This window comes from Dromiciops gliroides, chromosome 1 (assembly GCF_019393635.1).
Source record: "Dromiciops gliroides isolate mDroGli1 chromosome 1, mDroGli1.pri, whole genome shotgun sequence".
Lineage (NCBI taxonomy): Eukaryota > Metazoa > Chordata > Mammalia > Microbiotheria > Microbiotheriidae > Dromiciops > Dromiciops gliroides.
In genome coordinates this window covers 698,465,054-698,478,456 of record NC_057861.1, presented here as the reverse complement: position 1 = coordinate 698,478,456, position 13,403 = coordinate 698,465,054, and positions in this window count along the sequence as shown.

Here is a 13,403-nt window from a genome sequence, read left to right as displayed (position 1 = left end):
TTTCTGGTATTATCAGCCACTACATTTGTGACTATGTCTCCAAGTTTATCTGTACTATCATAACTTAGACTAGTGACTGGTTTTATAGGACTAGTTCTCTTGTCACTGACATTTCTTTGCTCCTATTCTTGAGCCAATAGTTGGTATGGGGAAGGAAATTATTATTAGTGCAACTATGGACCTAATTAATTGACTATACCTTCTATGCTACCTCTCTGACAACTGCATTATTGTGAGATATATTAATATGGGAGAATAAGTCCTAGATTTGGAAATAGAAATCCTAAATTCAAATACCAACTCTGAAATATTATCTTTGTGACTTTGGGCAAATTACTCAACCTCTTTGAACCTCTTTTTCCTTGTCTACAAAATGCTGAGATTGAACTAGATGACTAATAAAGTTTCTGACTTTTCTAAAGCCATAATCCTAAGTATATTCCTTCTTCCTAATGAGATATACAATGAAAACTAAGCATAACTTTTTGTTTGTTTGTTTGGTTTTTTTTATATTTGGCGGGGCAATGAGGGTTAAGTGACTTGCCCAGGGTCACACAGCTAATAAGTGTCAAGTGTCTGAGGCTGGATTTGAACTCAGGTCCTCCTGAATCCAAGACCAGTGCTCTATCTACTGCGCCACCTAGCTGCCCCCTAAGCATAACTTTTTAAAGAGTAGGAAGTGGTGAATGAGGATTCAGTTGTGCTTAAAAGAAAAAAAAGAACAAATAATTCCTATGCTTTAAAAAATTCTCAATAATTGAGAAAGAAGGTCTTCCACTTTTTATGGGACAAATATTTCCCTGACCTTCAAACCAAAGAGGGATAAAGCAGAGAAAGGGAAGTATTGACCTAAATCATTAATGAATATTAATACAAAAATTTTAAATAAAATATTACCAAAAAGATACAGCGATATACAAAAATTGAAAAATTATTCTTTATCTTTAAATTGGGTTTATGCCAGGAATTCAAGAGTAGTTCAACATTAGAAAAACTCTTGGCATAGTTATTTAAAATATAAAAACCTGAGAATATATCAGTAGCATAGAAACTTCCTTTTGCAAAATATAGCTCTCATTTACCTATTTTTTTAAGACTCTAAAAAGTATGTAGTCAGGGGCAGCTAGGTGGTGCAGTGGATAGAGCACTGACCCTGGAGTCAGGAGGACCTGAGTTCAAATCCGGCCTCAGACACTTAACACTTACTAGCTGTGTGACCCTGGGCAAGTCACGTAACCCCAATTGCCTCCAAAAAAAGATTAAAAAGTATATATTCATATTTCTATAACCAAAAGTTAATATTACCTGAAATAATGAAATACTATAAACTTTTAAAAATAAGTTTTATAAATTGTCTTTTTTTTATGTAATAGTCATTTATGCCCCCTCTCTTTTAAAAGAAGGCTAATGTTATAACAAGAAAAAACAATAAGGCAAAAACAGTAGATTCAATAAAAAAACATGACAGTGCATATTCTTATAATACTTATACTGCTCTTATAATTTCTAACCTCTCTGATCAGGAGAGGTATCTGTTCTCTACTTATCATTATTGCTTTTTAATCCTTCAGAGTATAGTTTTTCTCTAGTGACTTCCTTTACATTGTATATACTGTGTGTATTGTTTTTCTAATTTGGTTTATTTCACTCTATATCAGTTCTTGCAAATCTCATGTTTCTCTAAATTCTTCATATGTGTCATTTCTTACTGAAAAATAACATGCAATTATACTTTGTTTCTGAAAATAATTTTTCTAGTAAGAACATGGATAACTGAAAGACCACTCTCTTCTTCCACTACTCTCTGACACAATTTTAGAAATGCTTGCTTTATAGTCAAACAAAAGAGAAAAACTAAAGTAAAGAAGAAGCAAAATTATCACTATTTTAAAATACGATGTTTTACTCAGGAAATATAAGTGAATCAAAGAATGAACTGACAGAGGCAATTCTTAAAATATCAGTATACAAAATTAATTCATAAAAATCATCTTTTTATAGTACTAATGTAAACAAAGTGAAAATGATAAAAAATTCCATTGAAAATATATACATACACTTATAGTTTATAATACATAAAGTATCTCTGAATTTACCTAGCAAGACACAGTCAGGACATATATAAACACAACTATGAAACACTCTTTACAGAAATAAAGGAAGACAAACAACTGGAGAAAGTTTTCTTTTTCATTGTGGGACTATGCCAATATGATTAAAAGTATTACACTACCTAAAGTAGTTTATATAGCTAGTGATATGCTAACCAAACTACCAGGATGTAACTTTTTAGTACTTGACAAAAAAATAAAATTCACTTGGAGAAGCAATATGTTCAAAAACTCAAGGGAAATAATTTTAAAAATCAGTTTAACAAAAGTGACATCGCATTATAAAACATCAAACTATATTTTAACAGTAAACCTCAAACCTATTTGGTACCGGTTGATAAATAGAAGAGCACATCAGTAGAATGAAGATGATGTCTTATTTTAATTGTATTTGTATCTTCACTAGAAACCAGCACAAGTTCATGCATTTAGTAGCTGCTCAATAAATGTTTGATAAGTGAATGAAATAATTAAGAAACAAACAATGGATTTAGTTCATGATCTCCAGTAACTTATTATTCTAAAAGAAGGAATCCACTCTGTAACTCATACCTCCTCAACACTCCCTGACCCTGGGGTTCCTCCCTCCTTTTGATTAGAAAGAGTGATAGAGCTCCTCCCTGCTCTTCAGTATTTAAGGGGGGGGGCAACCAATTCACTTTATCATCTCTGGGCAAGTCACTTAACCCCAATTGCCCTAAATATCTGGGGCCATCTCCAGTCATCCTGATGTATATCTTGCCACTGGACCCAGATGGCTCTGGAGGAGAGAGTGAGGTTGGTGACTTTACACAGCCCTCCCTCACTTAAATCCAATTCAGTGCAAGTCATGACATCATTTGATGTAATGCTCCTCTTTGAGAAACAAAGCACAAATAACAACAAAAATAAGACAAGTTCTACCTGACTGACCCCTTGGTTTTCATGATCTCCAGATAGTTATCATTCTGCAAAACGAAATAAACTCTGAAATTCGCACTTCCTCAGATAATTTGCCATTCTGTCTACAAGACTTCACCTCCCTTCCCTACAGGCTAACTTTCCCCCTTCCACCTCCTTCAGTTTCTTTCTATGTGTTGTCTTCCTCCATCAGACTGAGAGCTCCTTGAAGGCAGAGCCTGTCATGCTTTTCTTTGTATCCCCAACATTTAACACACTAGTGCCTGGCATATAGTAGATGCTTGATAAATGTTCATTGACTCTGACTTTGAACATACAAGAAAACTAAGAAACAAAAACAAACAAATACAATAGTCCAGTATTCAACAAACCTGAGACAGAAACCACTGTGGGGTGGGGATGGGAAGGGACTAATAAGTTAAATGAAAAGGCAGTGTGGCAGAAATAAAATTTAGATCACCATTCATTCCATATACTACAATAAGCTACAAATATATGCCTAAGTATAAAAAGTCATATAGTAGAATAGAGCAGAAGGTAACTTTCACAACTGGCTAGTGGAAAAAAGTAAATAAGGGATAGAGGTACTCATAAAAGATAAAACAAGTCATTTCAATTGCATCAGTTTAAAATATTTTTTCATGAATAGAATCAATATAACCAGAATAAGAAGGAAAAAGAATGATAAGAAGTGGGGGGGAGCATATTTCATAAATATCTCTGAAAAAAGTCTGCTTTGCAAAATGGATAGTAAGTTGACAATATCATTATATGATACCCAGAGTCATTCTTCACTAGATAAATTTTTTCAGAAGAAAAAATGCAAATGATTGACAACTATATGAAAAATTTCACAGAATCACAAATAATAAGAAAAATATAAATTAAATAAAGATTGTACCCCACTTGCATAGAACTGGTTCAGATGGTAAAAGATTGAGACAGGAAATATCAGAAGATTTGTGGAAAGACATTCCTATAGTAGAGGTATGAATTAATTCATTCATTCTGGAAAATAATTTTTATTATTATGTGAGAATTATACGAGAAATTTCACTAAACCATTCATATCTTTTGTTCCTGAATTCTTAGCCCAGAGACTCCACTTTAGGGGTATATTGCCCAAGATAGTCAATGGGGAAAAAAAGGATAAGGGATGGAGGCTGAATCTTTGATTTCATTGATATGAAGCAGGGTTTCTTAAACTTTTTCCACTCATGATACTTTTTCACCCAAGAAATTTTTAAGCAATATGGGATTATATAAAATAGGCATATGTAAAACCTTTTACTGTTGCCAAGTTTTTCACAACCCCCACATCCAGTTACATGATCCCATATGGGGTCACAACCCACAGTTTAAGAAGCTAGGACATAGAGGACTGCCTAATGAGGAACCTCCATTTACCAGAGCGGGTCAGCACATTTTCTGCAATTAAAAGTCTTAAAGAGTCACCTAAAATGGAGGTATTAAATAGCTGCCAACAAATCCAGAATTATATTAAAATATAATTGGGGAACATTTATCAAAATAAATTAAAAATATGATGAAGCATAGATTACAATACATCTAAAAATTATCAATATATGTATCCTTACATATGGATTATGGGTCCCTTTTTTATTTGAGTTTAATACCCCTGGCTCCAGATTGTCACAGCATCCCACAGGACTATCAAACCAAATTAAAATATGATTAAAATTATAATTAAAATTAAAACATAATTGAAAATTGTTTAACAAAATAAATGAAAGTACAATACAACATACATAATGTTAATTTGTGTTTTTCTAAGTCAATATGAAGCCTGTTTCTATTTGAGCTTGACCCCACTGGCTTAGAGCATTGAGAAGTTAATTGACTTTCCAGTAGTATCAGAGTTGGGACCAGAACTCATCTTCCATTATGCCAACTGCATGTGGAAAGTAAAATAAAAGGACTTACATGTAACAAAATATTCTTAGCAATACTCTTTCTGGCAGCAAAAAAACCAAGGAAAAATAGATACTAATCATTTTTAATAAATTGTGTCACACATTCATAATGGAACATTTCATTATGAGAAAAGACAAATATTAGAAATTCAGAGAACATGGGAAGGCTTGGACAAAGTGATACGGTGTGAGTGAAGAAAGCAGAACCAAAAGAACAATATTACATCGACTACCGTAATATGAATGATAACATTAAAAAGTAAATGGATTAATTAAAATGAACAGTCTCTGTAATGGAGAAATGGTAAGAAAACATACCTCCTCTTCTGGTAGAAAGGTGGAAGCTACAGATTTGAGAATCAGTAGACATTGTTAAACCTGGAGGTTTTATCAGTTGGCTTTTACTTAAATGTCTTCTTTACAAAGAGTTCAATGATAGATGGTGGGAAAGTAGGAACGAACGGGAAATGTTTGAGATGTAAAAACAAAAGGTAACAATAGAATTTTTTTAAAATAATGAAAAATGGGGGCAGCTAGGTGGCACAGTGGATAAAGCACTGGCCCTGGATTCAGGAGGACCTGAGTTCAAATCCAGCCTCAGACACTTGACACTTACTAGCTGTGTGACCCTGGGCAAGTTACTTAACCCTCATTGCTCTGAAAAAAAAAATGGAAAAAAAAGAAAAATAACATGTACATAATGATTTCTGCCCTACCTCCTCCACAGGGTTATTTCAAGGAACAAGTGAAATAATGTTGGAGAATAAAGTTCTATGTAATTTATCACAAAACCTTGAACAGAGTAGGTGTTTACTAAGTGTACAGGAAATGGAATTGAATATAAATACATGTTATTTTACAAATGGTAGGTGGTTTGTGAGTGAGTTTCAGCCCTACCAATGCAATCTCTAACACAGACCATTGGCTAGTAAGTGTCTGAGATCAAAATTGAACTCATCTTCCTGACTCCATGGCCAATGCCCTATTCATTGTGCCATCTAGCTGCCCTCTAAATGACTTCTAAGGCATAATGCAGCTCTGACATTCTATGATTCTGTGAATTGACTAGGCTAAAATGCCCCTTTTCCCAAATTGCCAAACTTTATGCTTGGCTTTTATCTGTTTCACTGCAATAGCCAAGCATTGGGTTTTTTGAATATTCCACTCTGGTTTCCTCCTGAGCCATCTCTGAGATTTTTGGCTTCCCCTAGAGGACTATCTATTGGCATTCATTTTTGTATAGTCATTCAGGGCCCATTTCTATGTATTTTCATTTTCCATGCCTTCATTTCCAAACACTGTCCAATACTGCCTTTCTTACTCTGCAAACTTCTCCCTGAGGGTCTTACCCACCTATTGGTTCTTTCCTGCTATCTAACTCACAGAATTTTAAGAGTTGAAAGGGCCTTTGGAGATTGTCTTGGCCAACTTTCTCATTTGCCCCCTTTCAGTCCCTGAAAACTTCCCTGGATTCAAAGCATCTACCCCAAAACCATACTTCACCAGCCTTCCTGACAGTATTTCTTTTATCAGATCAACCAAAAGACACACTATTTCAAATTTGAAAATGTTGAGTTAAACAATGTAGCAAAATATATGATAAGGAAAATTCTGCCCCATACCCACAAGACTACACAATCCCACATATTAACATCACTAGTGGGAGTGGGAACACATGTAAGAAAAACATGTGGCCAGTGAACTTGTATTCAGAGGGCACAGATTTGGAGTATGTGAACATGTATATAAAAGGTACATGTGTAGAGAAAATGTGTAGCTAACGTGAAACCTAAGAGATAGCACAGGCATAAGGGACATGTGCACTCCAGGCAGTTCCTTGGGTGACTTCCTCACTGTAACACCTCCCTGAACTGGATGCTGAAATCTTTCTTCCTTGCCCAGAACCAATGTCATCAGCGGAGCTTTCTCTAGACTGTACATTCCTGTAGGGGGCAGTGTGGTGTTCTGATCTATTCTCTCTCCTGTGCTGCCATCTGCTGCCGTCTCTGCTCAGTTTCTCTCTTTTGGGTTTCTATACTCCTGCCATCTCCTGGTTCCCCACTGAATTGCAGCTCCTGTAAAGCCTTTTGCCTAGAGAGGTCTCTCAGCCTTTTTTTTTTTTTAAACTTTTGGCTCCAGGAACAATTTCAGCTCTTTTATGATTCAGACTAGTCTTCTAGTGAAGCAATTTGGGACTAAGCCTGCTCTTTGAACTCATTTTCATATGCTTCAGCTGCTACTCTTTGAATTCAGTCTTCTTTCAAGTTAGGGTATAGGAATTTCTTTCAACTCCAATTATACCACTAGCTTTTAGACCTGTCTGAGATCTCAGTTGCCTGGAAAAAGGTAAAGGAGGTCCAGAGACATTAAGTGATTTGTTCTAAGTTATTTAGCTGGTGGAGGGCAAAGTAGAATCCCGGTCTTCTACCTCCTGGTGCAATGTTCTTTCCATGCCATATAGGGCTTATAGTCTCTTGAGGGTATGGGCAATAAAAGGACTCTGGAGCAAATATCATTCAACTGGAATCCCTTTGTTCTCTTTGCCTGGGCTGTAATGTTTAGCAACATCTGAAGACAATGAGAAGAAAGAACACTTAGGTTGGTGAAAGCAAATTGACTTTTAATGCAGTTGTCTCCAGCACCTGCTGGTTATAGCTATCTTAGGCAAACTTCCTATTTCTGTTTCTATTTATCTGTTTTCATCTCATTTTTCCTTTTATGGCTTGGTTTTATTACTCTGTATATGCTATTCAAGAACAAACTAGTTCTTGGAGCTTGTACCATGTCTACTCATCACTTATTCACATTAATTCATTCATTTGTTAGCAGACATTGTAGAAATCCATTTTGCATGACTTCACATGTATAATCAATATATTGCTTGCCTTCTTTTGGGAGGGCAATGAGGGTTAATTGACTTGCCCAGGTTATTGCTTGCCTTAGTAAGGGATGGGAGAAAGGTGGGGGGAGGGAGAGAATTTGGAACTCAGAATTTTAAAAAATGAATGTTAAAACTTTTACATGTGATTAGGAAATATTTAATGAAATAAATAAAATATATTTTAAAAATTTTAAAGAAAAATTTATTAGGAGCAGCAAGGTATGGTGGAATGAACACTGGATTTGGAGTCAGGAGATATATACAATTAAATCCCACATTAACATTAACTGTGTGATCATGGGCTAGTCACCTAACCTTTCTGAGCCCCAATTTTCTTACCAGTAAAATGGAGAGAGTAATGCTACTATACCTATATTACAGTATTGTTGTGAGGATCAAATGAGATGCTGAATGTAAAATGTTTTGCAAATCTTTTTTTTTTTTTTTTTTTTTTTTTTTTTTAGTGAGGCAATTGGGGTTAGACTTGCCCAGGGTCACACAGCTAGTAAGTGTTAAGTGTCTGAGGTCGGATTTGAACTCAGGTCCTCCTGACTCCAGGGCCGGTACTCTATCCACTGTGCCATCTAGCTGCCCCTTGTTTTGCAAATCTTAAAGCTAGATATAAAGGGCTCTTAATTTCAGGAAGTCTGTGAATTTGGATGGAGAAAAATATTTTGATTGCTGTATTTCAATATAATTGGTTTCCTTGGCAATCTAGTGTGCTTTACTTTATGTATCTAAAGACTTTGTCTGAGAAGGGGTCCATAGACTTCAGATTGCCCTAGGGGTCCATGAAAAAAAAGGTTTAGAACCCATGCTGTATATAAAAGTTAACTATTATTATTCGCTTATTCAATCAACAAATATGAATTGAACCTATAACATGTATAACCCTATGCTAGCTCTGTGGAGTTGCAAAAATGTGTACAAAACATACTTCCTAATCTTGAGAAATTAATGTGGAATAGGAGCCCTAGATAGACAGCTGCCCTCCTCTTGTTCTGTGGCCTTGGCTGAATTCCAGATGTTGAGAGTGATGAGAGGCATAAGAAGGGTCAGCAGTCTTTGCAGCGGCAGCAACAACACTCAAACAAAACAAAACAATTCAAAAGCCCCCAAACCAAAAATCTGACTTGTGAAGGACCCAGCATGAGGACAGAAGGAAGACCTCTCAGCCCTCAATGAGAGGTCTGAGGGTATGGGGAGAAATAGAATGCCTTTTTTTTTCATTGCTACAGAGTGAGATTGCACCTGCCCAACCTCACAGTTCTTTCTGTCACATTCTCTTCACATACCAACTTCTCAAGAGTCTCTACCTGACTTCTTCTGGGAGTTCCTCATGGGGTGCAAATAGAAATCTCATGGTTATAAAATCTGCCATGACAATAGGTTCCCTTTAGGCAATTTAATATTGACTTTTTGAAAAACAAGAGAAAAAGGCCTGATTATCCTACAGGGTAAAGTTGGTTAATCTTTTGCTGTGCCCACAGCTTCCTTTGTTTCTGGGCTCCACTGTTGTTTGTTAACAATTGTTTCAATAAAGATTTGTGTGTTATTTAAATTTTTTAGCCTCCAGACCCAGGTAATTAATTAAACAGAAAGAAGCAAAAACAGAAAATTTCTCTTCTATTGGATCAATTACAATACTTTAATGAAGCATTTGATTCATGAGGAATCTAAGTTACATTGTCATTTTAAGTAATGAAATGGCCACATAGCTGTATACTGGGGTTTCCCATCAATCAATATGCATTTGTTAAGCATCTACTATGTGCCTGAAACTGCACAAAGTTCTGAGGATAGCAAGAATAAGCAAAAAGATCCCTTCCTCTCCACCACCACCCCCTCAATGAACTTAGATTGCAGTGAGTTTCTAGTTGGCAGATCAAAATGAAAGCCAGGGAATTAGACTGGAAATCAAGACATCTAAGTTCTATTGATGACTCTACTATTTACTGGTTGTGTGACCTTGAGCAAGTCAGTTGACCTTTCTTGACTTGAGGCAAGAAAGTCATATATGAGGCAATGGGAAAACCATATTCTTGTTTCTTTCTACCCCTTGGTTAGTAAAACCAATGGATGGCTTTGAATTAATTATGTCTTGTGCCAGATAAATAAAGATAAATTCATTGATGGAGACTCACGAACAATGATTTTGAGTTGGTATGAACCTATAGAGTAACTTAAAACTGAGATTGTTTTTCTGGGTATCCCATGTATTAGATGGCAGTGCTGTGGGTGGCATAGTTGAAATTAGACAAGATCCTGGAAGGATCATAGGAAGAAAAATTGAGTTGTGATCCTGCCACAGGAGGGAGCATGTATATGAATGGGATCACAGATTTATCAAAGGAATTTCTTTGAATACAAAATGGAGATTAATCTTTGTTGTTAGTTATCTTGTGAGCAAGAGGAAGGCAGTCCTGATTTTTTTGTTTGTTTTATTTGTTTGTCTAGGCTTTGGCATCCTACTCATTAGATAACAATTAAAAATGAGATAAGATATGATTTCAGACTCTCAAGAATGAACCAAATTAAGTAGTTAAGTTGATAGCCCCCTGAAGTTTATCATTCTTTTAAACTTATATCTATAGAGTATTTTACATTTTTATAAAGTACAGGCATTTTCTCATTGGATCCTTGTAATATTCTTAGGTGGTTGGGAGTACAAATGTTATTATCATTCTATACACCATGGCCTAGACAGTCAGCCTTCTTGCTCTTTTTTTTTTTTTTTTTTTAGTGTGGCAATTAGGGTTAAGTGACTTGCCCAGGGTCACACAGCTAGTAAGTGTCTGGGGCTGGATTTGAACTCAGGTACTCCTGACTCCAGGGCCGGTGATCTATCCACTGTGCCACCTAGCTGCCCCCTTCTTGCTCTTTTTTCATACATAGCCTTCCATATCCTATCTTCATGCCAAGCCACAGGCTGCCCTCTACTTCTAAAATGTACTACCCCCTTAGCTCTGCTTCTTAGAAACTCAGCTTAAATGTCACCTACATGAAACATTTCTTGCTCCCCTCTCAATTATCTATTAGTTTTATATCTATTTTACATATATGTATATAGATTTGTTTGATAAAACTTTCAGAATAGGGAACATTTTCAATTTTATCTTTGTGTTTCTGGATCCTACTCAATGCTTGGTACGTAGTAGGCACTTAATAAATTCTTGTTGAAATAAATTTAATTAAGAAATCCTTCAACCCATGAACAAAATTACAAAACACTTTTCACACAAAGACATGTAAACAATTGGAGAAATATTAATTGCTCATGGGGATGTGGAGCCAACATAAAATAATTTTATGTAAGTTAATTTTCTCATTCAGTGCCATACCAATCAAACTACCAAAGAATTATTTTATGAATCTGGAAAAAAGTAATAACAAATTTCATCTGGAAGAACAAAAAAGTTAAGTATATCAAAGGAATCAGTGAAAAATGTGAAGGAAGGTTGCATAGCAGTTCCAGATTTCAAACTATATTTCAAAGTGGTAATCATCAAAACAATCTGGTATCAAGAAATAGAGTGGTAGATCAGTGGAATAGATAGATTAGGCACACAATACAGAGTAGTGAATGGCAATCGTAATCTAGTAAACACAAAGATCCAAGTTTTTGAAGTAAGAACTCAGCATTTGACAAAAATCACTGGGGAAACTGGGAAGCAGTTTGGCAGAAACTAGACATAGACCGATATCTGTATACAAAAATAAGATCAAAATGGACAAATGATTTAAACATAATGGATGATAGCATAAGTAAATTAAGCGAGCATGGGAAAATGTACCTGTCAGATATGTGGACAAGGTAAGATGACCAAACAAGAGATAGAAAGGATCACAGAAATTAACAAAGATTATTTCTGATGGCATGAATAAAGAAACTTTTGCATAAACCAAACTAACACAGCCAAAATTAGAAGGAAAACAGGAAATTCTGTGTGTGTATGTGGGGAAATTCTACAGGAAATTTCTCTGATAAAGGCTTAATTTCTCAAATATATAGGAACTGAAACAAATTTTTAAAGTAAGAGCCATTTCCCAATTGATAAATGGTGAAAAGATATAGCAGTTTTCTTTGTGGTAACAAAGAATTGGAAATCAAGGAGATGCTTATCAATTGGGGAAAGGCCCAATTCCAAATTTGTGGAATATGATTGTTGTGGAATATTATTGTGCTATAAGAAATGATAAGCAGGATGCTTTCAGAAAAAACTAGGAGGACTTATATGAACTGAAGCAAAGTGAAGTGAGTAGAACCAGGAGAACATTGGGCATAGAAATATCGTAAGAATGATCAACTGCGAAAGACTTGGTTATTATGATTAAAACAATGATCTAAGACAATTCCAAAGGATCCCATAATGAAAAATGCTATTCATAGCCATAGAGAGAACTGATGAACTCTCAAAGCAGACTGAAGCATATTTTTTTTTAAAGCAAGCTTTCTTTTTCCTGTTTTCTTTTTGCCCGTTTTCTTTTACAACATAACCAATATGGAAACATGTTTTGCATGGCTTCACATGTATAATCAATATCAAATTGCTTGCCTTCACAAGGAGAAGAGAAGATAGGACAGAAGAAGAGAATTTGGAACTTGATTTTTAAAAAATGATTGTTAAACTTTTTACATGAAATTGGGAGATATTTAATAAAATAAAAACTATTTTAAAAAATAAATGATTCAACCACATTCAAAGACTAGTGAATTTGTTGTTGTCTATGACGTTTACTTTCTATATGCAGATTTCATTCTTATTGGTTTAGTGGATTGTCACTGGCATAGAGAGCTGGTCTGTGAGATGAGATGTCCTGAGTTCTGACACCTATAGTGTGATCCTGGGCAAATCACTTAACTCCTCATGATCTAAGCAACCCTCTCTAAAACTGTAATTTGGATGTAAGTGCTGACCTTCATTGGTAGAGGGAGTTTCCTTATCTAGTAGTTCCCCTAGGGAAGGGGGAAAGGAACAAGCATTTATTAGGCACCGACTATGTATCTTATTGGGCACTGTGCTTTACAAATATTATATCAAACTGATGAGCTCACTAGCCTAGTCCTTATCCTTGTGGAAGCTCATCTGAGATACTTACATACTATTGGGAGATGTGGCTTTGAGCCAAGCTTCTAAGTGTATACATTTTCCTTTGTCATGGATTAGTAAAAAGAGCACACTGATTTGAGACAGGACCTGATTTGAGATCAGGTCCAAATGCTAGCTCTTGGTCATCTCTCAGCCTCCATTTCCTACTTTGTAAAGTCAGGGAACTTGACCAAATGATCACTGATCTCTCTTCCAGGTATAATATTCTCTGATTCTAGAAAGATTTCAAGTACAAGAGTCAGCAGGATACAGTAGAAAGAATAATAGATTTGGAGTTTGAGGACCATGGTTCAAATCCAGCTCCACTACTTGCCACCTGTGTGACCCGGAACAAGGACTTTCTCAGATTGCCTTTGATCTACTCTGTAAATATCTCACCTGTGTTGTCTTCTCCATCCAGATATAAGCTTCTTGAGGGCAAGGACTTTGCTTCTGCCTTTCTTTGTATTTCCACTGCTTAGCACAG